Raw genomic sequence first — 24,254 nt, 5'->3', positions numbered from 1 at the left:
ACGCAAAAAAGAAAGCAGAGCCAACAAACTTCGACCAGGGAGACCCATACTACTAAGGCTACAAGAGCACAAAAAAGGAGGAAATTAGCACCGACAGATCAACGAGTCAAAACCCAGGATGCTGCAAAAACTCAAGTGCCATCGACCACACGAGGGAGGCCTGCTGACCAGGTTCCAGGAAAGGAGAAAATTCAACGACGAATTAAAAGTAGACGTAAACCACAGTTTCCAGCATCAACAACTACAAGGCAGACCCAAGGAGGACCAGCGTGGAGACCGAAAAGCCAGGAAAGACCTGTAGACACAACCGTGCCGGAGCAACAAGTTAGAAGGGCCAAGAGAAGTTTCAAAGACCCTGAAGGACGGAGAGCCCCACCGGAGTCAAAAAGGAAATTGGCATTCCAGAATCCACAACCTGCCCGGAAGGGTCCAGGTTCCTACATAAAGGACAGAAAAGGAAAGCACTGGAACTGAATGGAGCGGAACATCGAACATCGAGAAGAAGAGTAGAGGTTATCAGGTTTTCTACATTTGATCAATTCTGTAAAGACAGGATGCAAGAGTACAGAAAAAGATAAGTGAAAATTTCTTTGCTAATTTTTCTTTGAATTTCAAATTATATCATATTGTTATAAGTTGCTAAATCTGTTTAGAAAACTTAAATCGCAGATAGCGATATTTTGTAAATGTTCGTAAGCATAGATTTTTATGTTAGTAATTTGGCGAGAAGCTACTAGCGTTAAATACTTTTTGTTAAGAACTCGCAAGTTGCGAGAAGTAAGTTCTGAATAAGTTTAGTCGGAAGACTATTGGAATACTATAATATGTTAACGTAAAGTTAAGATTTCATGTAAATTTTGGTAAAGTGTAATTAAGCAACTATGACTGTTGATGTAAAATAAATTCAAAAGTAATGTGTAAATATTTAAATGTTCATGTTCATGTAGAAATGTTTGATCTTTGTGTTGAAATATCGTAAAGATTAAAAGGACATAGAAAATAAATTTTTATTTCTGTGTGTGGGAGTCACGGAAGAATGGAATGTATATATATATGTGTTTAATATTAGGCTCTCCAGTTAACACGTTTAAAAGTAAAATATAAGCTTTTGCTTACCTACAATAGGAAACAGTTTTCGTGTAGGGAGTCTTGGCAGGTCTAGTGTGTCAAATTTTTACAAAGTTAGGTGTTGTGTAGCGGTAGTTTGTTCGCGGTAACACAACATAGAAGACCCTAAGTACATTTCAGTACATTTGCTGGAGAGCATGGGTGCAATAAATCTATAGTATGAATGAAAGTGCATAAGGGCCAAATAATGAATTAAAATCGTAAAGCTAGGATTTAAAGTAAAGTTTTGTAAAAATGCATTACTAATGACATTTTCTTCCAGATATGGAAGGATCAAGACCTGAAATAAGTCTAGCTGAATAAAGAGTATGTAGGAAGAAGATTTATGTCAAGATATAATGTCCAGAAAGAATTCATTGTAAATTTTTATTTTTCCTAGCTTTAGTCTAGCTTTTAGAATTGTTGTAAAGTTGGCCCTAAAAATGAAACTTTAAAGTCATTTAGTTAATGTAAAAGTTGGAAGAGTGTAGTTAATGTAAGTTTTCAGACTTTAAAGTCTTAAACAAGGTCGTTTTGAGACCTTTTTTCTCGAGTATTTAAAGTCTGGTCGGAAGCTATGTAAGGATTATGTTAATTTTATTAACAGTTAAATTTTAAGTTCCTTTCCTGTCAAATTCTTAACTTCAACTTACTACTTTCAGCCAGAACGTAGTTTTGGAATTTGCTGAATATTTAATGAGAAGGAGCGGTATTTAAACCACGAAGTTACTTACTGAGATAGAGAGAGAAACAGAGTTTCTGAACCACGCGCGTCTGCCTTTTGGGCCTCTCTCTCAAAGCTATTTTACGCTCGGCTGTACTCAGGCCCTTGCTAAGCTTCGTAGTAAAATAGGTAGTTGATCTTTACATTATGGTAACTTGGCGTTTTTTTTTGGCGAAAATTTGGCGACCAACTCTCCTACAGCAACCTTCTATTTTTTTTCCCGCCGCCATTTTGTCTTCACTAAGTAAAGACATGTTTCTTTTCTTTTTATCTACTGAACACTTCTTCCAACAATCTACTAGCCGAATTACACTTATGCTAGAAATTTTATCTAACAAAACTGCTTAATCATGACAAATATTCACTGCAAAATTGGGAAAAAGTGCACAATACCATACTCCTTACGCGTTTTCAAAATAACACATACACATAAACCATGTACACGCCGACTTATTTTTACTTAAAAAAACATCCCAGAATTGCACAAAAATGGCATTGCGCACACTCTTCACTATATCCATGTATACTGCTTTTTTCTCATAAATTAGAAAAATTTCACGAAAATACATGATAATTTTCTCAATCTTTAAACCCGGTAAACAGAACATATATGAAATTACCTGATCGCGAAAAAGTATTTACCCTTTCCAAATATGAACATTTCCACATATAAAATAAATAAAATATCCAAAAACGTTTACCTCTAAATCATCTATTACATTATACACGTTACCAACGAATTCATACCGCAAGCATTACAAATACTTAGTATCAAAAATTTAAATTATTTCCATGCACGTTTACTTCAACTTAAACGTGTACCAAATTCCTACAAACATAAAATTCACAAAATAACTATCAGTTAATTAAAATATCACTAAACCATGTACACGTCGACTTATTTTTACTTAAAAAAACATCCCAGAATTGCACAAAAATGGCATTGCGCACACTCTTCACTATATCCATGTACACTGCTTTTTTTCTCATAAATTAGAAAAATTTCACGAAAATACATGACAATTTTCTCAATCTTTAAACCCGGTAAAAAGAACATATATGAAATTACTTGATCGCGAAAAAGTATTTACCCTTTCCAAATATGAACATTTCCACATATAAAATAAATAAAATATCCAAAAACTTTTACCTCTAAATGATCTATTACATTATACACATCACCAACGAATTCATACCGCAACCATTACAAATACTTAGTGTCAGATATTTAAATTATTTCCATGCACGTTTACTTCAACTAAAACGTATACCAAATTCCTACAAACATAAAATTCACAAAATAACTATCATTTAATTAAAATATAATTAAATTCAAAAAACACTACTTAAAATATAAATGAGCACATACATTAAATTAATACATACATAAATACCCATTTCGAATTCACTTTAGTTACGGCCATGGGATCCAAAAATTCACGAACACTGTTTCACACAACACAGAATAAAGCCAAATACAAAATTTCCAGATTTTTTCCCGATTTTCCCCCTTTTCCGATTAAAGAACCGTAATTCGTCCATTAATATCACATGACATATCCCATGATCTCTCATTTCCCTCACACAAAATAATGCGTAATCGGAACTGAGTACTGCTCACGTTATTACCAAAGTCCCAGGTAGTAACCTTTATCGCCTCCAAAATGTCGCCAAACTACCAGTAACCATATTGTAAAGATCAACCAAATAGGTTAAGGGGCCAACTCTCATTGTACCTTGATAGCTTTGGCTATACTTAGTTAGTTAATCTTAGTTTTAGTTTAATTCTTAGTCTTTTAAGTTCAAGTCCAAAGTGCGGACTTTATTTGTTCACTCCCAGGCGGAGTCTTGTTAAATCTTATAGAAATAATAAAGGGTTATTTACCCTTCTCTCTTGTTGTTTCCTGTCTTCGAACTCTAGCGATTATTCGCTTATCAGTTCCTAGGTTCCTCACTTCCAACATTAACTTAGAATTTCAAGTGAGGGACCTTACAGTGTTAAAGTGTTTTTTCCCTCACTAGATGGCGTCACGGGTTCCACTAATGAGAGAAAATTTAAACCTTGTTCCCCCTTTTTTTTTCTTTTTTTTTTATGTCAACAGTATGGACGGATAGATTGATTCGTACAGTCATGGGTGATAACGAAAGGCTTACAAGAAATAGTAATTAACCATTGATTGTTTCTTTTTGAATGTTTGATGTAAATAAAAGTGTGGTGTCAAGAAAAAATGTTAACTACTCTGATATGCGCCTTCAAGTCGCCAAATTTCTCTCCAAACACCACGCTGCCATATTACTATCTAAATTTTTTATCTACAATTCGAACATTAATGTCTATAATGTCTCCAAAAACGCGGTTTTCGCTCATGCAAAAACCACGTTTTGAACACACAATTTAAACTAAAAATCCGAAACAAAAACAAAAAATCTAGATAGCGAAAACGTAAAGTTTCTAACCAAAAATATTTGACAAGAATCCATGTACACAGCGATATGTTTTAACATAAAAAAATTAATAAATAAATAAAATTTAAAAAAAAAATCTACGAATGGCACAATCTAGGCTACGAACTACGCACACCTCGCTTTAATAAATTAACATAACAACAATAAATTTAAAAGAATACCATGTACACAGCATCCTTTTTTAACTTAAAAAAAGTCTACGAATTGCACAATGTAGGCAACAAACGAATCTACGAACTACGCACACCTCGCTTTAATAAATTAACATAACAATAAATTTCAAAGAATACTATGTTCACAGCGTTCTGTTTCAACTTTAAAAAACATCTACGAATTGCACAATCTAAACACTACGCACTAATCAACAAAATAAACTAAAATAAGTTTCAAATAATTCAAAAAACAGCAATAACGACAGAAACTCATACTAAAAAAACAATGAACATAACATTCTATAGAATAAGAACAAGAATAAAATAAAATGTACTTACCATAAATTAATACTTTTCCGAACAGCAGAAATACCAATTTCATACCGCCTTTACCATGCCGACACGTAATCACTAACGTATTTATATGACAGCCAGACACACTATCCAGAAAATTGATACTATGGTTCACAAATAAATAAAATCACAAATAATCACAAATCCCTACTTCTATTATGCACAGCCACTAAAAATAATCTCCCAGACCCTCTTTCCACACCTTCAAATAAACCACTGCCCCTCAACAGGATGGCCACGGTGATATTTCCTTTTGCCAAACTTCAGTTCAACAACTTCCACCATTTTATCTTTCCCCCAATCTTCTCAGACACAGAGCATGACGGGAACCAACGAGCTCCAGTACAAAGTCAACACGCAATCGTGCCAAAAACCAGCGCAGAACACATATCGCCACATTTGGTGAAATTAAGGCGCATATCAGAGTTGTACCGAAAAATTGAAGTGTGTTCTCTGTAAAGATCCTTCTTTCCAGCTGAGACATCAAGGATACATCCCAGGAAGCATTAGGAAATGAATTTTAAAGGTAAATGAATTTTGTTCTTGTTTCAAAATCAGATTAATAAATAGAACATGCATATGTCCAACAGCAGTTGATTAATTACGTAATAAAGTTTTCTAACTATCCTTTTCTGATTTTACATTTCAAAATTTGAACTATAAAAATTATTATTTAATGGGGCCGATATACACTGGTGTGCAAAAATTAAGGACGAGACTGTTTTTTCAATATAAATTTGTACAAAAGCTTTCCAAATCAACACATTTAATACCGTAAGATCCCCAATACGTAAGGACATGAGTAATGTAAGCAACACTTACTAAAAGAGAAATCAGAGGGATAAAAAGAAGCTTTATTGAAAAAGTAGCATGGAGCGCAATGCGACTGAAGGCCGAAACATCCCTGTGATGGGTGTCCAGCAAGAAACATCGGGTCTTTAATAGGGAATATGATCTCCCCTGACTACTAGGCAGGTTTCACAGCGTCTGCCCATGCTGAGAATTGGGGTGTCAGTGAGTTGTTGAGGCATTGCTGCCCATTCGTCTTGCAGCGCCAATCGAAGCTCCGGAATCGTTACTGGTGGTAAGGTACGAGCTGCCAAGCGTCTGCCTAGAAAATCCCATACATGCTCGATGGGATTGAGATCCGGAGATCGTGCCGGCCAATCCATATGTTCAATATCCTCACTCTCTAAGAGCTGTTCGGCAGCTACTGTGCGATGACACGGTGCATTGTCGTCCAGGAAAAGGAACTGCGGACGCCATAGCGCCTCTAGAAAGACGCACATATGGAAGAAGAATCTCGTTACAATAACGGGTCCCGTTGACTGAACCTACGTCGAAGATGTGAAGGTCTGTACGACTACCAAGCATGATGCCTCCCCAAACGAGAACACCGCCACCTCCATACCTGTGCTTTCAATGATGTTCGAGGGATGATTGCGGCTTCCCCGCTCTCTCCAGATGAGTATGCGATGAGAATCGCTACTCAGACTGAATCTGCTCTCATCTGTAAAGAGTACTCGTCCCCATTCATTGTCTCTCCAATTCCGGTGTTCCCGGCACCACAGAGAACGCCTTCTCCGATGGGCAGGCGTTAGAGGTACACACCGTACAGGGAGTCGTGCAAGCAGACCACCACCGTGCAGTCTTCTGGCCACGGTAAAACGCGATATCGGTCGTCCAGTCGCCTGTGTCGTGTGTCTAGGGATTTCTCCCGCTGTCTGCCGCCTGTTTCTTCTAGCCTGTAAGGCAATATACCGGTCATCTGCGGGTGTGGTTCCTCGTGGACGACCACTACTAAACCCCCGGATAGCTGTTCCTGTAGTTTGAAATTGTCTCCAAAGTCGTGAAACGATGCTGTGAGCAATTCCGAACTCTGCAGCCACACTTGTCACACTGCGGCCTTCCTCCAACTTCCCAATGATTCGACCTCGGGTAAAAGCATCCAGATGTCGTCTAACAGATTGGTTATTCGCCATTTCTCGCTGAGGCAGCAACTCGTTGTGAATTTAACTGCTATACGGCGTGCAATCTCTCTGTGAGAAATACTGATCTTAGACCGACAACATGCTTTATACTACTCAGACACTCTCCCATTACGTCTACCTGCATATCTGCGCATGTGCTACCGTACATCACCTTATTTAATCTCCTGATTGGTCTTTCTGTCCGCTCTGCCTCTTCGTTCAGCTGATATGCTAATTTTTCGACTTCGTCCTTAATTTTTGCACACCAGTGTATACAGCGTCCACAACAGTCTTTAGCGGGCCTTTATGTTTGCCACCGTTGGCCAATTAAAAAAAAAATTCTTGAAAGAATGGCAATATTCATTTTGAGCGTTTCCAAATTACAGAAACCACCTTTATGAAAATTATGAAAGTTAACTTTTATCTATAAAACTTAATTTAAAAAAACAAAGCTGACAAAGTAGAAGAGCCAATGCAGAAATCTGCAGGACGTATGGGTGTCCAGACATCATAAATTTTATCAGCGCCCAAAAGATTAAGATGTTCTGGTCACCTAATCAGAATTCCCAAAAATAGAACTAAAGAGTCCCCACAATAAAGAGAGGGAGACTGAAACTTAGATAGCTGAATTGTCTGGAGAGAGACATGTTTAGGTCATTACCTGGAAGACTAAGGTCAACAATTGAACAGCCTGGATTGAAATTCTAATCTTGGGCTGTTCAGTTACTGAATAAAAAAAGAACATTTTATCCAGTCTTATGGTCCCTATACGTAGGAAAATTTTATATTCGTTACGAAAAAACTCAAAAACGTTTGATGGCAAATATGGACAGGTATTTTATTTTAAAATTTGGGAGATTTGACATCGTTTCCAACATGCCTAGAATGGTCAATTATTAAATAAATTAGAATAATTATAAGTATATTTTGCCCCTTTGGTTGCCATTCAATGATATTCTTTTATAATTTACTATTGTGTTATTACCTTTAATAGTTAGTTTTATTGCAACTGGTATGCCAAAAAGACTTTTCACAGAAGTAATTAATAAATTTTTAAATACTAAAAATACGTTATTAATATTCTCACGGTGTTTTATTATTTAAAATAATCATACAAAATATATAATAATGGTACAAAAATTTCATTAAACTAGAAATATTTTTAATTTTTGCAAGTTACGCTACGGCTTGGCTACGTGCCAAAAGTGAAGTCTGCCTGTATTTTCTAGAACATGATGTATATGATTCTTGGAATAACAACTGGTTTTTGAAAAAACATTGCATCGACTGATACTTTTGATATCGATCTGCCTAGGAGTGTTCGTCACATGTTCTGTTAATATCCGAAACCTTTTTCTAAACTTGTATTTTACACTGGTGTGCAAAATTAAGGACGAGACGGTTTTTTCAATATAACTTTGTACAAAAGCTTTCCAAATCAACACATTTAATACCGTAAGATCCCCAATACGTAAGGACATGAGTAATGTAAGCAACACTTACTAAAAGAGAAATCAGAGGGATAAAAAGAAGCTTTATTGAAAAAGTAGCATGGAGCGTAATGCGACTGAAGGCCGAAACATCCCTGTGATGGGTATCCAGCAAGAAACATCCGGTCTTTAATAGGGAATATGATCTCCCCTGACTACTAGGCAGGTTTCACAGCGTCTGCCCATGCTGAGAATTGGGGTGTCAATGAGTTGTTGAGGCATTGCTGCCCATTCGTCTTGCAGCGCCAATCGAAGCTCCGGAATCGTTACTGGTGGTAAGGTACGAGCTGCCAAGCGTCTGCCTAGAAAATCCCATACATGCTCGATGGGATTGAGATCCGGAGATCGTGCCGGCCAATCCATATGTTCAATATCCTCACTCTCTAAGAGCTGTTCGGCAGCTACTGTGCGATGACACGGTGCATTGTCGTCCAGGAAAAGGAACTGCGGACGCCATAGCGCCTCTAGAAAGACGCACATATGGAAGAAGAATCTCGTTACAATAACGGGTCCCGTTGACTGAACCTACGTCGAAGATGTGAAGGTCTGTACGACTACCAAGCATGATGCCTCCCCAAACGAGAACACCGCCACCTCCATACCTGTGCTTTCAATGATGTTCGAGGGATGATTGCGGCTTCCCCGCTCTCTCCAGATGAGTATGCGATGAGAATCGCTACTCAGACTGAATCTGCTCTCATCTGTAAAGAGTACTCGTCCCCATTCATTGTCTCTCCAATTCCGGTGTTCCCGGCACCACAGAGAACGCCTTCTCCGATGGGCAGGCGTTAGAGGTACACACCGTACAGGCAGTCGTGCAAGCAGACCACCACCGTGCAGTCTTCTGGCCACGGTAAAACGCGATATCGGTCGTCCAGTCGCCTGTGTCGTGTGTCTAGGGATTTCTCCCGCTGTCTGCCGCCTGTTTCTTCTAGCCTGTAAGGCAATATACCGGTCATCTGCGGGTGTGGTTCCTCGTGGACGACCACTACTAAACCCCCGGATAGCTGTTCCTGTAGTTTGAAATTGTCTCCAAAGTCGTGAAACGATGCTGTGAGCAATTCCGAACTCTGCAGCCACACTTGTCACACTGCGGCCTTCCTCCAACTTCCCAATGATTCGACCTCGGGTAAAAGCATCCAGATGTCGTCTAACAGATTGGTTATTCGCCATTTCTCGCTGAGGCAGCAACTCGTTGTGAATTTAACTGCTATACGGCGTGCAATCTCTCTGTGAGAAATACTGATCTTAGACCGACAACATGCTTTATACTACTCAGACACTCTCCCATTACGTCTACCTGCATATCTGCGCATGTGCTACCGTACATCACCTTATTTAATCTCCTGATTGGTCTTTCTGTCCGCTCTGCCTCTTTGTTCAGCTGATATGCTAATTTTTCGACTTCGTCCTTAATTTTTGCACACCAGTGTATACAGCGTCCACAACAGTCTTTAGCGGGCCTTTATGTTTGCCACCGTTGGCCAATTAAAAAAAAAATTCTTGAAAGAATGGCAATATTCATTTTGAGCGTTTCCAAATTACAGAAACCACCTTTATGAAAATTATGAAAGTTAACTTTTATCTATAAAACTTAATTTAAAAAAACAAAGCTGACAAAGTAGAAGAGCCAATGCAGAAATCTGCAGGACGTATGGGTGTCCAGACATCATAAATTTTATCAGCGCCCAAAAGATTAAGATGTTCTGGTCACCTAATCAGAATTCCCAAAAATAGAACTAAAGAGTCCCCACAATAAAGAGAGGGAGACTGAAACTTAGATAGCTGAATTGTCTGGAGAGAGACATGTTTAGGTCATTACCTGGAAGACTAAGGTCAACAATTGAACAGCCTGGATTGAAATTCTAATCTTGGGCTGTTCAGTTACTGAATAAAAAAAGAACATTTTATCCAGTCTTATGGTCCCTATACTTAGGAAAATTTTATATTCGTTACGAAAAAACTCAAAAACGTTTGATGGCAAATATGGACAGGTATTTTATTTTAAAATTTGGGAGATTTGACATCGTTTCCAACATGCCTAGAATGGTCAATTATTAAATAAATTAGAATAATTATAAGTATATTTTGCCCCTTTGGTTGCCATTCAATGATATTCTTTTATAATTTACTATTGTGTTATTACCTTTAATAGTTAGTTTTATTGCAACTGGTATGCCAAAAAGACTTTTCACAGAAGTAATTAATAAATTTTTAAATACTAAAAATACGTTATTAATATTCTCACGGTGTTTTATTATTTAAAATAATCATACAAAATATATAATAATGGTACAAAAATTTCATTAAACTAGAAATATTTTTAATTTTTGCAAGTTACGCTACGGCTTGGCTACGTGCCAAAAGTGAAGTCTGCCTGTATTTTCTAGAACATGATGTATATGATTCTTGGAATAACAACTGGTTTTTGAAAAAACATTGCATCGACTGATACTTTTGATATCGATCTGCCTAGGAGTGTTCGTCACATGTTCTGTTAATATCCGAAACCTTTTTCTAAACTTGTATTTTACACTGGTGTGCAAAATTAAGGACGAGACGGTTTTTTCAATATAACTTTGTACAAAAGCTTTCCAAATCAACACATTTAATACCGTAAGATCCCCAATACGTAAGGACATGAGTAATGTAAGCAACACTTACTAAAAGAGAAATCAGAGGGATAAAAAGAAGCTTTATTGAAAAAGTAGCATGGAGCGTAATGCGACTGAAGGCCGAAACATCCCTGTGATGGGTATCCAGCAAGAAACATCCGGTCTTTAATAGGGAATATGATCTCCCCTGACTACTAGGCAGGTTTCACAGCGTCTGCCCATGCTGAGAATTGGGGTGTCAATGAGTTGTTGAGGCATTGCTGCCCATTCGTCTTGCAGCGCCAATCGAAGCTCCGGAATCGTTACTGGTGGTAAGGTACGAGCTGCCAAGCGTCTGCCTAGAAAATCCCATACATGCTCGATGGGATTGAGATCCGGAGATCGTGCCGGCCAATCCATATGTTCAATATCCTCACTCTCTAAGAGCTGTTCGGCAGCTACTGTGCGATGACATGGTGCATTGTCGTCCATGAAAAGGAACTGCGGACCCATAGCGCCTCTAAAAAGACGCACATATGGAAGAAGAATCTCGTTACAATAACGGGTCCAGTTGACTGAACCTGCGTCGAAGATGTGAAGGTCTGTACGACTACCAAGCATGATGCCTCCCCAAACGAGAACACCGCCACCTCCATACCTGTCCCTTTTAATGATGTTCGAGGGATGATTGCGGCTTCCCCGCTCTCTCCAGATGAGTATGCGATGAGAATCGCTACTCAGACTGAATCTGCTCTCATCTGTAAAGAGTACTCGTCCTCATTCATTGTCTCTCCAATTCCGGTGTTCCCGGCACCACAGAGAACGCCTTCTCCGATGGGCAGGCGTTAGAGGTACACACCGTACAAGGCGTCGTGCAAACAGACCACCACCGTGCAGTCTTCTGGCCACGGTAAAACGCGATATCGGTCGTCCAGTGGCCTGTGTCGTGTGTCTAGCGATTTCTCCCGCTGTCTGCCGCCTGTTCCTTCTGGCCTATAAGGCAATAAACCGGTCATCTGCGGGTGCGGTTCGTCGTGGACCACCACTACTAAACCCCCGGATAGCTGTTCCTGTAGTTTGAAATTGTCTCCAAAGTCATGAAACGATGCTGTGAGCAATTCCGAATTCTGCAGCCACACTTGCCACACTGCGACCTTTCTCCAACTTCCCAATGATTCGACCTCGGGTAAAAGCATCCAGATGTCGTCTAACAGATTGATTATTTACCATTTCTCGCTGAGGCAGCAACTCGGTATGATTTTTACTGCTATACGGCGTGCAATCTCTTTGTCAGAAATACTGATCTTAGACCGACAACATGGTTTATACTACTCAGACACTCCCCATTACGTCTACCTGCATATCTGCGCATGTGCTACCGTACATCACCTTACTTAATCTCCTGATTGGTCTTTCTGTCCGTTCTGCCTCTTCGTTCAGCTGATATGCTAATTTTTCGACTTCGTCCTTAATTTTTGTTCACCAGTGTATTTTTACGAGTAGTTACGTGAAAACGCAAACATTTCGATTTTCAATTTGTTTTCTGTCCCTGAATATATTTCCAACATTAAAAGTAAATATCTCAGCATTTTTTGTAATATTGAGAGTCGAAATTTTGATAATGTGTATAAAATGCTTCTTAATGTAAGTATGAAGACCGAGGAACCTATAAAAACCACATTTCATATATTTAAGAAAACTGATGTTTGTAAAACTTAAAATAACAAAACAAGGATATTTGCGTCAATGGAAACTTTACTATAGTTAGAAGTATACATATATATACAGAAAAATCCACAAACACATGAAATTTAAAACCAATTGAATCTCAAATTTTTCCAATAGAAATGTAAAAAATATCGACTTAATATTATGAAACCAGAAGAAGCCCCTAAAACAACAGAAATATATATAAAAAAGTAAATTAGGAAAAGGAATACAATCAAATCTGAAAAGTAAATTAGGAAAAGGAATACAATCAAATCTGATTCAACATTATCAAGAGGAGGTAGATAAGATTTAATTGAATCCCTGCTCCCAGGACACTCACTGTTTCTCCGTTCATACGAAATAAGCTGATGAACCATCTTAAATTATTTAATTATGATAGTTCATTGTGATACTGATATATACATATAAATATTCAATTAAGCGTGTTTAATGACCTAGGAGTGTGGTAATAGATGTTGAACAGTGATTGCAATACCGGTACCCCGCATATTGAATACTGGTATTTTATGCTATTTTGCAATTTCGTTAAACCAGTATTTGCCAAGGTAAAGTACTGTATTTTCGGTATTAGTCATAAATAATAAATACTTTTTATTTAAATTTAACTTAGTTGTCATCTACTGTTATTTGAAATACGCATTTTTTTCATCGATTTGGCGATTACCAACATCAGTCATTTACTGTCTCACTTCTGTTTCCGTCTTCTCTCATTTGTCTGCGTAATGTCAAGTATGAAGCGCTTATGAAACGTGACCTGACATCACGTAACTCTACTCCGTCAACCAGCTTTCATTGGAACGTTCTGAGCTCGATTTCTTCGCCAACACCTTACTGCAGTCTCGTAGCTGTTATACGATGATCTGCAAGCTCATTGTTTCGTTTGAATTATCTATACTAAAATTTGAAAAGTGACTTCTGCATCCGCTAAGGACAGAACAGTACCGCTCAGGAGCCCTTTAGTCAGAACTCCTTAGTTCAACGATGATGGTAGCGAAATTGTGCATAATATTTTGAAAGTTTAAACATATAGCTACTTTTTTATTTGGTGTGTTCCTTTCTCAAAAATAAGTACACATTTTATATTATACTTTATTGTTCAAAATTTTTATATTTATAACATATATGTTTTGAGTTTAATTTATCCATAATGGATATTAATGACTTCAAAAAACATAAAAGTTTGCCGGTAATACTTCGGCTTGGTTTTACAATTTCTATAACATAAAAAACATATGCTGGCAAGATGCAAAACATATTCAACGATTATTACCCAGGCAGCACGTCTCCAAAAATATACGTATAATTTTGGTGAAATAAGGGTATGGTATTTTTTGCACGTTACTTTTACGAAATTTATACGAATGAAAAAGGCTGAAGTTACTGTTGACTCTTGATCGTTATTTTCCACACGTTATTTTTACGAAAATTATACGAATCCGAATGTACTGATAAAACTACCGCCATGATGGTATATTTTATTCGTCACTTTTACGCATATTATACGAATCCGAATGTTCTGAAAGAAACTACTGCCTTTATGGTATATTTCATTCGCCACTTTTACGGATATTATACGAAGTCTAAAAAGATTGAAAATGAAGTTTATTAATTCAAAATATTTAGTGTATTTCTGGCATTTCACTTTGTTTTCCTTGTCTACGAACATGAAAAAAGGGGCATTCATATACGAGGCTAAAATTTTTCTATAAATTTTAACATGTGAGCTAAATCTTTACGTGCATTTTTACAAAAAATTATATTTTCTTAATTCAAACATCTTCAAAATAACTTATTTATTTTCTTATATCAAATTTGTTATTTTTATTCATATCAACACTTACATTAATTTACAAAATTTAATTTCTTTTATGAAAATCCTATTACCCATTTAACTGGACTAAGCTGTATATTAAATTTGTGTACTTACTGAGTTTGGTATAATACTCGCCTTATTTTATTTAGCAAATGTGGGCAATTAAATTGGAATAAAACTAGCAAATCTTTCATGTCGAGGAATAGAATAATAAATACAGCAGAAGATGCTCGAAAACGTTTAACTTCTTGAACAATAGTTTAATGTAGACCAAAGGATCATTAATTATAATCAAAGATATACTAATATTTTTATTTAATAATAATAATAATAATAATCTACGAAATTGCAAGCTGAATCCTAATATTTTACATATATTTCAGTTCCTTTAATCTTTGTTATAAAAATCATATGAGGCTATTTTTTTTTTTTATTTTGTTTAATGTACGGAAAAAATGATATAGCGATTTTAGTAATTTTTATATGAGGAAAAAATTAATAAATAACGTAAATAAATAATTATATTATATTTTATATTTTTCCTGAAACAGTTAAAGACATTCTTAATATGGAGATCTACAGAATAAGTACAAGGGTCCAGTTAAATGAACTCAAAATTTGCATAGTTAATTTTACGCTAACTTTTAAAAATTAACCGGATTTACGATCATACACTGAGCATACACAGACATTTTTATTTTTCGTAGAAAAATTAAATTATTACCTTAATACAGAGATGCTGTGAATATAAATTTATATAATGCAAAAGTAAGTTTATTTCATATGCTAATTTAGAGGCTTTCTTAATATGTTTAATTATAAAGAAAAAAAAAAGCTTTGCAATTCTTGTTCACTGACCAATGGCAAAGCAGACACTTTCTACTTCCGGTTGTGGCGGGATATTTGTGAAGTCAGCACTCAGCAATGGCGGTCGAAAAGAATGGTAAAGTCGCAAAGAATACTGTTTGTTCGTGGATTGGCGTTTGTGACTGAATCCATCGAAGTTACTAATTATTTGAAGAAAGTAAGTGAATATTTTATATTTTCAGTGTTTAATACTCGTACTTTCTTCACCTATATAAAATTTTATAAATAACGTCTGTGTAGGAAATGTGATTTTCCATGTGTTGTTTGTTCTTTTGTGTACGTGCCTAATGATTCATTTTCAGGATTTGGTACTGTTAAATTTTGCACTAGTCTGTTTCTTACTGTTTGTGTCACTCCTTTTTGTATGTGTCTCACCTTTTTATAGTTATATTATTTTTACTCAAACGTTTTAATATTTATCTTAAAGCATACTGTAATTAAGCAGGAAATAGCTTTTAATGGAAAAAGAAAGGCAATATTAACATGACTAATTGTTCAGAAATCTGTTATGGAAATCTTATCTACCTTATGCCAAAACATAAAGCATGTAACTTTCATTTATTTATGAAATTCAAAATTTTTTATTTGCTTAGTGTTTTCCCTAAAAATAATTTAATTTCTTATTTTTGAATTTAGTTTTATAAATTTGCTTTAATATATAATCTTTAACTCAAAGATATTGTGCTATTAAAAAAGTAATTTTATGCCATAGAAACACAGGTACTTTGTTCCAAATCTGTGTTCATTTTTTTTTTATATATATACTGAATTTTTATGCACTTGTAATTACTGAAATATATCCTTTCATCAATAATAAATAAGTCCTAATTCCTTTCATGAATGCATTTCTTTTTTGTTTGTTTGATTTTGTTGTTTTAAAAGATCTGCCATAGTTAAAGAAAGAAAATAAAGTAAGAATTCTTTACTTTCAGTTTTGAATAAATTTATTACTATTTACTGCAGCTTCAAGTTTCTCTAAACATAATTTTCGAAGTCAAAACTTGATAGTTATGTTGATTATTAGACTTGCATGAAAAAATTAGTATTTGATCTAAAATACCTTAAATTATTTGAATTATATTTTACCAAATCATGTATTTTGATATAACTAGATAGTTAAAAAAATTAAAATTGTAAATGTGCAGAAATGCTTATATAAAACCAAGAAATTGTTTATATTTTTGTTGCTTTTTCCCTTGTAAATTAATTATATATATATTACAGTCTGGGGAGTCAGCACCCTGCTGAATTGTAGTAAACGAGACGTCCAATCTACTAGACCATCAAAGATGCAGATTTGGATTTTCTATTTCATAGTTATTGAAATCATAATGGTATGTTTGTTTAAATTAGTACTGTTTATGAATGTGATAAAAATAAATTCTGATAAGCTAAGAAATGATTTATTTTCTATTAATTATGAACTGTAAATAATGTAACCAATTTTCTTCATAGTATTTACTAAACATTTTTTTTTTTAAAAAAGGGAGGTAGTCTTATTTATACAATTCTTGCAGAGATACCAAGAAATAAAACATTTCAGGAATTTTCACTCAGTATATCTTGATGTGTAAAATCGTGTTGTTCAATGCCGTATTACTTTTTCATAGGAAAGTAATTTTATTGATCTAACATCTGCATAAATCAAACTTTTTTAAGAATGATTACAGTTTCTAAGCTAACTTAAAATTTTCAGATTTAGAAAATGTATGTTTAATTTAGCATTAGTTTTCCATGGAATAGAAAAGGTTTTCAAAATGTTCAGTTGTTAGAGGGAAATAATATAAATGAGATTGTCCTGATACAGTTTCAGCTGGAAATGAAACTAAATTTTCGGATAGCGAAGATTTCATTTAAGAATTCTAATAAAACTGATTAATGTAAATCATCTGCATTTAAAAATTCTAATAAAACTGATTAATGCAAATCCTCTGCATTTACGAATTCTAATAAAACTGATTAATGTAAATCCTATGATTCATGTAGGTATTCTTCTGTTATCAGGACCAGATTCAGAAATGTGTGTTTATATGCATGCATTTTTAAATGTAGGTGCTCGTGTGTGCATGTGTATATTCTTTATGTATGTATGTGTATACTTTACACATATATGCGCATACATGCATATACACATGCTTACATATCTACAGTGGAACCCTGAGATACGAGTTTAATTCGTTCCAACTGGTATAGCGAATTTCTCGTATCTAGAAACAAGCTTCCCCATTGAAAATAATGGAAATTCAGTTAACCCGTTCCACACCCCAAAAAATATCAAGTCAGTTTTTCCTAATAAATAACACTGGATAATAATATAACAATAGTTTAACTTTGTTACCAACATTTTAACTCCTTCTCATTAATCCACACCAACAACAGCTTTTCAACATCTAGGAGTACTTTTATGGTACTTGGAAGAAACGATAATTCCTTTGGCTACATCAGGTTTCTTAATTTCTTCCTGCTTCTTCAGAATAGTATAGATTTTCGATGTTGAAAGGCCGCAAGTCTTCGCCAATTCCGTCACCATACTTATGTTTATCTATGATTTCTTTCTTGATATCGACGGCCATGTCCTCCTTATTTTTCTTTGCAGCACTATCTGAGGCAACAGTCTTCTTGGAGGCATCTTGAAATAATTATTTTCATGTTAAATGTCAAAACAATTAACTTACAAGTGCACAAACACGTATATAAAAGAACATTGAGTGATCTGTCGAGGGGATTTCCCGAGTTGAGCCGTATAGGGAAATGGCGCCACCCGTACCAACAGCCTGGCTCATTGCTCGTTACTCGAATTAATGCTCGTATTTTGCTCATACTTTCCTCGTATCTCGAGGTTTCATTGTACATTTCTAAATCCCATCCTAATAATGGAGGAGTACCTTTGCCAGTATTGCAACAGAGCTAGAATGAATTATTGTGTTAAATATGTGAAAAATGCATGCTTAAAGTACTGTTATTTTCTAAAAATATTCTGTATGTCTATTTTTTACAAGAAGAAAAAATAGCTAAAAGCTGTTAATTTACTCGTATTTATTAGTCCAAAGGGGCTTTGTCCCTAAAGAACTATCTATTTTTGTTTTGCATTGGTTCACTATAAATATGTGTTTCACTTTTCAAACTGTTCCTACCAAATGTTAGAGTCCCTAGTGTGGGATTAATACCCTCTATAACCTATGTTAGGGTTAACCTGTATAACCTACAAGGATTGCCAGTTTAGGCGAGATATCTAGGTAGTCATCATAATACGTACCTTATTTTTTATTATTTTAAAATTAAATTGAAAGTAATAAACTAGTTTTCAAGAATGGAGTTAAACTAGATTTGCATTCAACTCTGGTTTATTGTGTTAATGATGTTTTGCTGTAACAAATATTAATTTTTTGTTTAAGTATAATAATTTAAAATGTTTTTTCTAGAGAATGAAGTACTGCCACTAAGGTAAAGGTGCTAACTTGCAAGTTAATTTTCTATTCTACATTAACTCAATCTTTATGTCCTGTTACAGATATATTGGCAGAAATAATGAAAACCTGACATTCAAAAAGAAAAATAATAACGTTGAATGTAGTATATTAGATGGTTAACTGCGGTTTGGCAGCTCATTAATAATCTTACACATATTGAGTATGAATAACTTTGACAATTACCGGTATTTTCAATAGTATAAAACTAGGCAAGAAAGCAGCTTTAGCTTAGCACCGATTTTAAATACAACTCTCTTACCAATATTGGTTTGACGAAGGTAAAATATAATTGAATTCAATAAGTTGGAAATACTGTCTGTCTTTCCATGAGTTAAAAAATAATTTCAAATAAAATTTCTTTTTTCAGTTTTTCATGTTATTTGTTTAATGTTATTGTAATCTGATTTATCATATTTAGTCACATATTTCATCCCTCTTTGCACTGTAGTATATACAGGGGTTGGACAAAAATATGGAAACACCTTTAAAAAAATATGTTTCTTTGCTTAATATGGTGTAGGAAACCCGTTGGCATCCAAAACAGCTTGCAGTCTTCTCGGAATGGATAAATACAGTTCCTGTATATTTGCCAAGGGAATATTATATCATTTTTCCTGCAAAACGGTGGCAAGTCAGATAACGATGTTGGCGGTGGATAACGAGAACGCACTTTCCGTTCCAATGTAGACCACAAAGGTTCGATAATATTCAGGTCTGGTGACTGTGGTAGCCGCCAGGGGAAATGGGACAACTCGTGCTCAGAAAACCAATCCTGGACAATGTGAGCTGTGTGAACAGGGGCTTTGTCGTCTTCGAAGACACCATCACCATCGGGGAACAAAGTTTGTACCATGGGATGAACTTGATCGGCCAAAATGTTCACATAAGTCTTGGCAGTCATGTGCCCTGACACAGTTATCATGGGGCTAGCAGAGAACCACGATATGGCTGCCCAAACCATAACAGAACCCCCGCCATGTTTCACTCTTGGCAACAAGCAGTCTGTATTATAGGCTTGAGATGGCGTTCTCCAGACGTAAACTAGGCCAGAAGTGGGAAACAATGTGAAAGAAGACTCGTCAGACCATATTACTCGCTTCCACTGCTATATAGTCCACGCTTTATGACTGAAACACCACCTTTTCCTGTTACGGGCATTAGCATCACTGATGAGTGGCTTCTCAATTGCAGCACGGCCAGCAATTCCCTGTTTATAAAGCTCCCTTCTAATTGTTTTGGTACTCACAGGGTTCGGTAACGCAACATTCATTTCAACAGTAACTTTTGCAGCTGTGGTCTTCTTATTTTTCGTCACAATTGCCCTTAATGATCGTCTGTCACGATCACTCAGGGCACACTTTCGTCTGCGCTGTGATTTAGCAGATGATGTTTTTCCGCTTTTCAAATATACGGAATAAATCTTCGATACAGTACCTCTTGAAACACTAAACACCTCGGCTACCTTGCTTACGGAAGCACCTACCATACGTGCTCCAACAATTTTCCCACGTTCGAAGTCTGTTAACTCTTACACAATGCAATGACAACCTCACATAACAGTACTCCGACAACAACTGAACTGTTTAGCACATTTACGAAGTTGTATAGGTGGCGTCAGTAGTCAAAAACGCCAGCGCCACCTACATATTTCATTAAAATCAATCTTTCTTTTCAAACATGCATTTCACAAGGTGTTTCCATATTTTTGTCCATCCACTGTAATTCAAAGGACTTATCAGTTTCAGCAATATTTTTTTTTTTTTTACCAGTATACATTTTTACCATAACTCTGTTTCTAAATCATATCCTGAAAAATTAAGGAGTAAAGTACACAAAGAAGGAAAATATGCAAGTAAATAATGGCATTTAGTGTTGTTTATGTGTCTAATATTTTTACTAGATTGTAAAAGCTATAAAATTCTATTAGCTTTTTTAAATTGAGATGCTTCTTTGCACCGAAATGGTTAAAGCCCTAGTGTGACTTTGGTACTTTGATCTAACTTCTATTCCTAATAAATAATCCAGCTGCATACAGTTTACTCAATTTCTGCCATGTGTAAGGTAAACAATATTAGCTTTTTTTAAATATATCTTTTACAACTATTCCATTAGGTAGGTTTCTTTCATATTTTGCCTTAATTGAGTCATCCTGCTAATTAAGAATTTATTAAAGTTAATATGTTAAGTTTTTGTGTGTATAATTCATTTTAAGTATGTGCAAGCAAATGCATACATTAACAGTTACATAGAATTATGTTTTGGGTATCAAATTCAGAAATTTGGGGGCTGTTTTTAGAAGATTTATTAATGATTTATACTATATTAATATTGGTAAAAAAATTCTGTGGCTTTTATATGAGAGTATGTATTTTAAAATAGCTGCATGATATGGTAGAGGTAAAAGCTTCATGTGGATCATAAATTAATATTATGTGGGAATTTTTCATTTATTTAATAAAGAAAATATTCAAGCCACAATTAAAATTTTTTCACTGGATTATTTGCATACAAAGTTTGCAGCAAATATTTCCTGCAACAGAAGTGACAATTTTTATTTTGCGAAGACAGGAAATTTAGTTAGTGTAAGCAGTAACTCTATTTTGAGATGTTAAACAGGAAGGCAAATTTTTGAATTTAAATTGATTTTTGAAGGAAGACTTCATTTAGTCTTGCTATCATTCTACGTGGCTCTTAACTTTTTTATGGTATTTATAATTTTATTGTTATTCAGCTTTCTGTTTGCTTAGAATGCACATGAATGTAGACTTGAAATATTTTATATTGCAAACTGAGATGCCATTGTTATCATAATTAAAGATTTTTGCTCTGATTTTGGAGGAATTTACTGATAATACTTTTGATTGTGTATTGGTTTCTGGTTTATTGAAATATGTAAAATAGCCTGTTAATGCATATACGTATGTTAATGACATGTATATGTTTATGAAGTATTCTGTTATATGTATATAGTGTTGTGATTAGTTTTCTGCTTACTCTTTATTTAAGAAAAAGTTATCTGTAAGAAAGCGAATATTCTTTACTATATGTAGGAGTAAAATTGAAAAGGCTAATGCAATATAATTAATACAAAATTAAGTTTTTTCTCATGTACTTAAATACTAAAGACTTTCTCAACCTTGCAGTTCTAAACAAATCTTAAGTATTTTTTACTTGAAATTATAGGCATTGTGTAAGGTATATAATTGAAGCTTACTGTGTGATAGTATGAAATTAAATTTTTAATTACTGAAATGTAAATTTTTAAATATGAAATACTCAGTGCATTTTATATGCATCTTTTAATACTTCAACTATATTTAAAAACTGAAAAATCTGAAGTGTGAAATTATTACAAATTTTTCTTTTTCTTGTTTAGGAGCTGTTCTCAAAACATTGGGTGACAAAGAATTCACTTTTACAAAAATCGAGCAGGATATTAAAGACAGCGAACTATAGAACAAATAAGGCGAAGCTGCATGAAGTCTATGTGGAATTTTATTATTGAAAAAAATATGCTCTTCAGATTTAATGTTAGTTTTTATTGTTTAACAGTAATTGCAGTTTTCAAATACCTGTAAAATAAACCTAATTCTTAAATTAATTTCATGTGTATTTCTTTTGCAAGTATTACAGTTCATAATACTTCAAACAACTTGAAATTTTATACTTATTAATTTATGTGGGATATGTTCATAATAATTTTATAATTTAAATAACTCATTGTCATCATATGAGCATAATCTAAAATGCACAGCATTTGACAACAAATTAATAAAAAAATTAGCCAACTTCTAATTGCTTTCTTTTGTCCAGTTGCCTCTTTTTAAATCATTTAATACTATAAAGCTATTTGATGAAAAAAAATAATTGGTATGTGCACATCAACATGTACATTTATAATGATGTTATAGAAAAAGTCACATGAGATAAATATTTAAAAACTTAAATATTCCTAAACAAATTAACTTTTTAAAATTTTATCTGGTATATAAGATAAAATAAAGAACATATTTAGGTAATTATGAATTTGCATAATTTTATGAACTTATTTATGAAATTAACAGTTACATTGTAAAAGGGAACTTTTTAAAAATACCTCAATAAAGCATTTCTTTTGTAGAGGTGAACTTTTAGTACTGATCTAATATATTTATAAGATTTTAAACTGAAAAAGACTATAATAGATTACAATACATTGCAAGATTGACTGATAAATGTAAAAACGTAAAAACAAAACAAGTACAGAACACAGAAGTATGTAAAAACAGAAGTTACTCGATTAACTTGCATGCAAATTAATATTTTCTTTAACATGTTTGGGATAAACTGAATTTTAATAAATAAATATGTATAGATTTGTGTATTATCTGAAAATATGAATGAAATATTTGTGACATTAAACATTCATCTTCAAGGAAAATAAGAGTCAACTTGGTAAACTATTGGAAAAGGTAAGTTTTCTACAATTTCCTGGTCTATATTTAACAATTTTAAAATTTAGCACACTCATTCAAATAATCTAAATGTATGATGTTTTCTTTTGTGCTACATTTGTTTACTGAATTTGTTAATTAACTATATTGCACTTTAGATAGAAATTAATGTAGATATTCCCTGTATTTTACGGTACAAAAACTTATATATTTGATAATAATTTACCTAAATCTTCCCTATGTTTTCTTTGCATATACGAATGACTTTGGTAAAAATTTAGTCCGATGTCTTCTCCCTTTTACTGTGTATAAGTGCACATTTTTGGTAAAAAATTTGCATAAATCTCCAATTACCTATTTACTGCATTTTTCGTAAAATGTGCTTATTTTAATCTCTTGTTTTTTATATAAATCTATGCAAAAATGTTCTGCATATTATAATTAAAAGATAAAATTAATATCAAATTTTTACATATCCACCTTTTAGGTATGTACAGCAATATGGAATATATATAACTGGAAAATTTAAATGCAAAAAAATTAATTTCTATTCAAAAATTACATAACACTAAAAGGCTGAAAATCACTTTTAATATTTCGTTTCAAAGTGACTACAAAATATGCAATAAATTTTGTAAACCTGAGTTCTATGTTTTAAATCAATTAATGCTATCGTTCATTTACATGGCATAAGAAAATGTCCTTCAGAAAAGCAAATAATTTATTTAAAGTGTTATTTAGTAAACAACAGTTTGCTACAGTTTTTTACTAAATTTAAATTTATGAAATGAATTTAGTAAACAAAAATGCAAATGAACGATGGCATTAATTGATTTAAAACACAGAATTGATGTTTACTAAATTTATTATTTTGTAGTCACTTTGAAATGAAATATTAAATGTCATTTTCAGCCTTTAAGTGTTACGTAATTTTTTAATAGAATTTTTTCATTTACTAGTGCATTTAAATTTTCAATTATATATATTCCATATTGCTGTACATAACTAAAAGGCAGATATGTAAGAATTTGATATAAAAATTATTTTACCTTTTAATCATAGCATACAGAAAGTTTTTGCATA

The 24,254-nt window shown here is 34.0% G+C and overlaps 1 protein-coding gene and 1 long non-coding RNA gene across 4 annotated transcripts in view; one reads left to right on the top strand and one right to left on the bottom strand.

The window, feature by feature from the left end:
- The window catches only part of LOC118198067 (sushi, von Willebrand factor type A, EGF and pentraxin domain-containing protein 1-like), a 187,200-nt gene that overhangs the window by 41,262 nt on the left and 121,684 nt on the right, over window positions 1–24,254 (bottom strand). The gene's annotated exons all lie outside the window — the stretch shown is intronic.
- On the top strand, window positions 15,279–22,352 carry LOC146995482 (uncharacterized). Its single transcript, XR_015043094.1, has 3 exons — window positions 15,279–15,425; window positions 16,493–16,602; window positions 22,115–22,352. It is a non-coding gene; the product is annotated as an uncharacterized LOC146995482 (long non-coding RNA).

The sequence above is a fragment of the Stegodyphus dumicola genome, chromosome 9 (assembly GCF_044657685.1).
Source record: "Stegodyphus dumicola isolate Sdum_Otavi_A_Nest chromosome 9, ASM4465768v1".
Taxonomy (NCBI): Eukaryota; Metazoa; Arthropoda; class Arachnida; order Araneae; family Eresidae; genus Stegodyphus; species Stegodyphus dumicola.
This window is presented reverse-complemented; position numbering and strand designations above follow the sequence as displayed.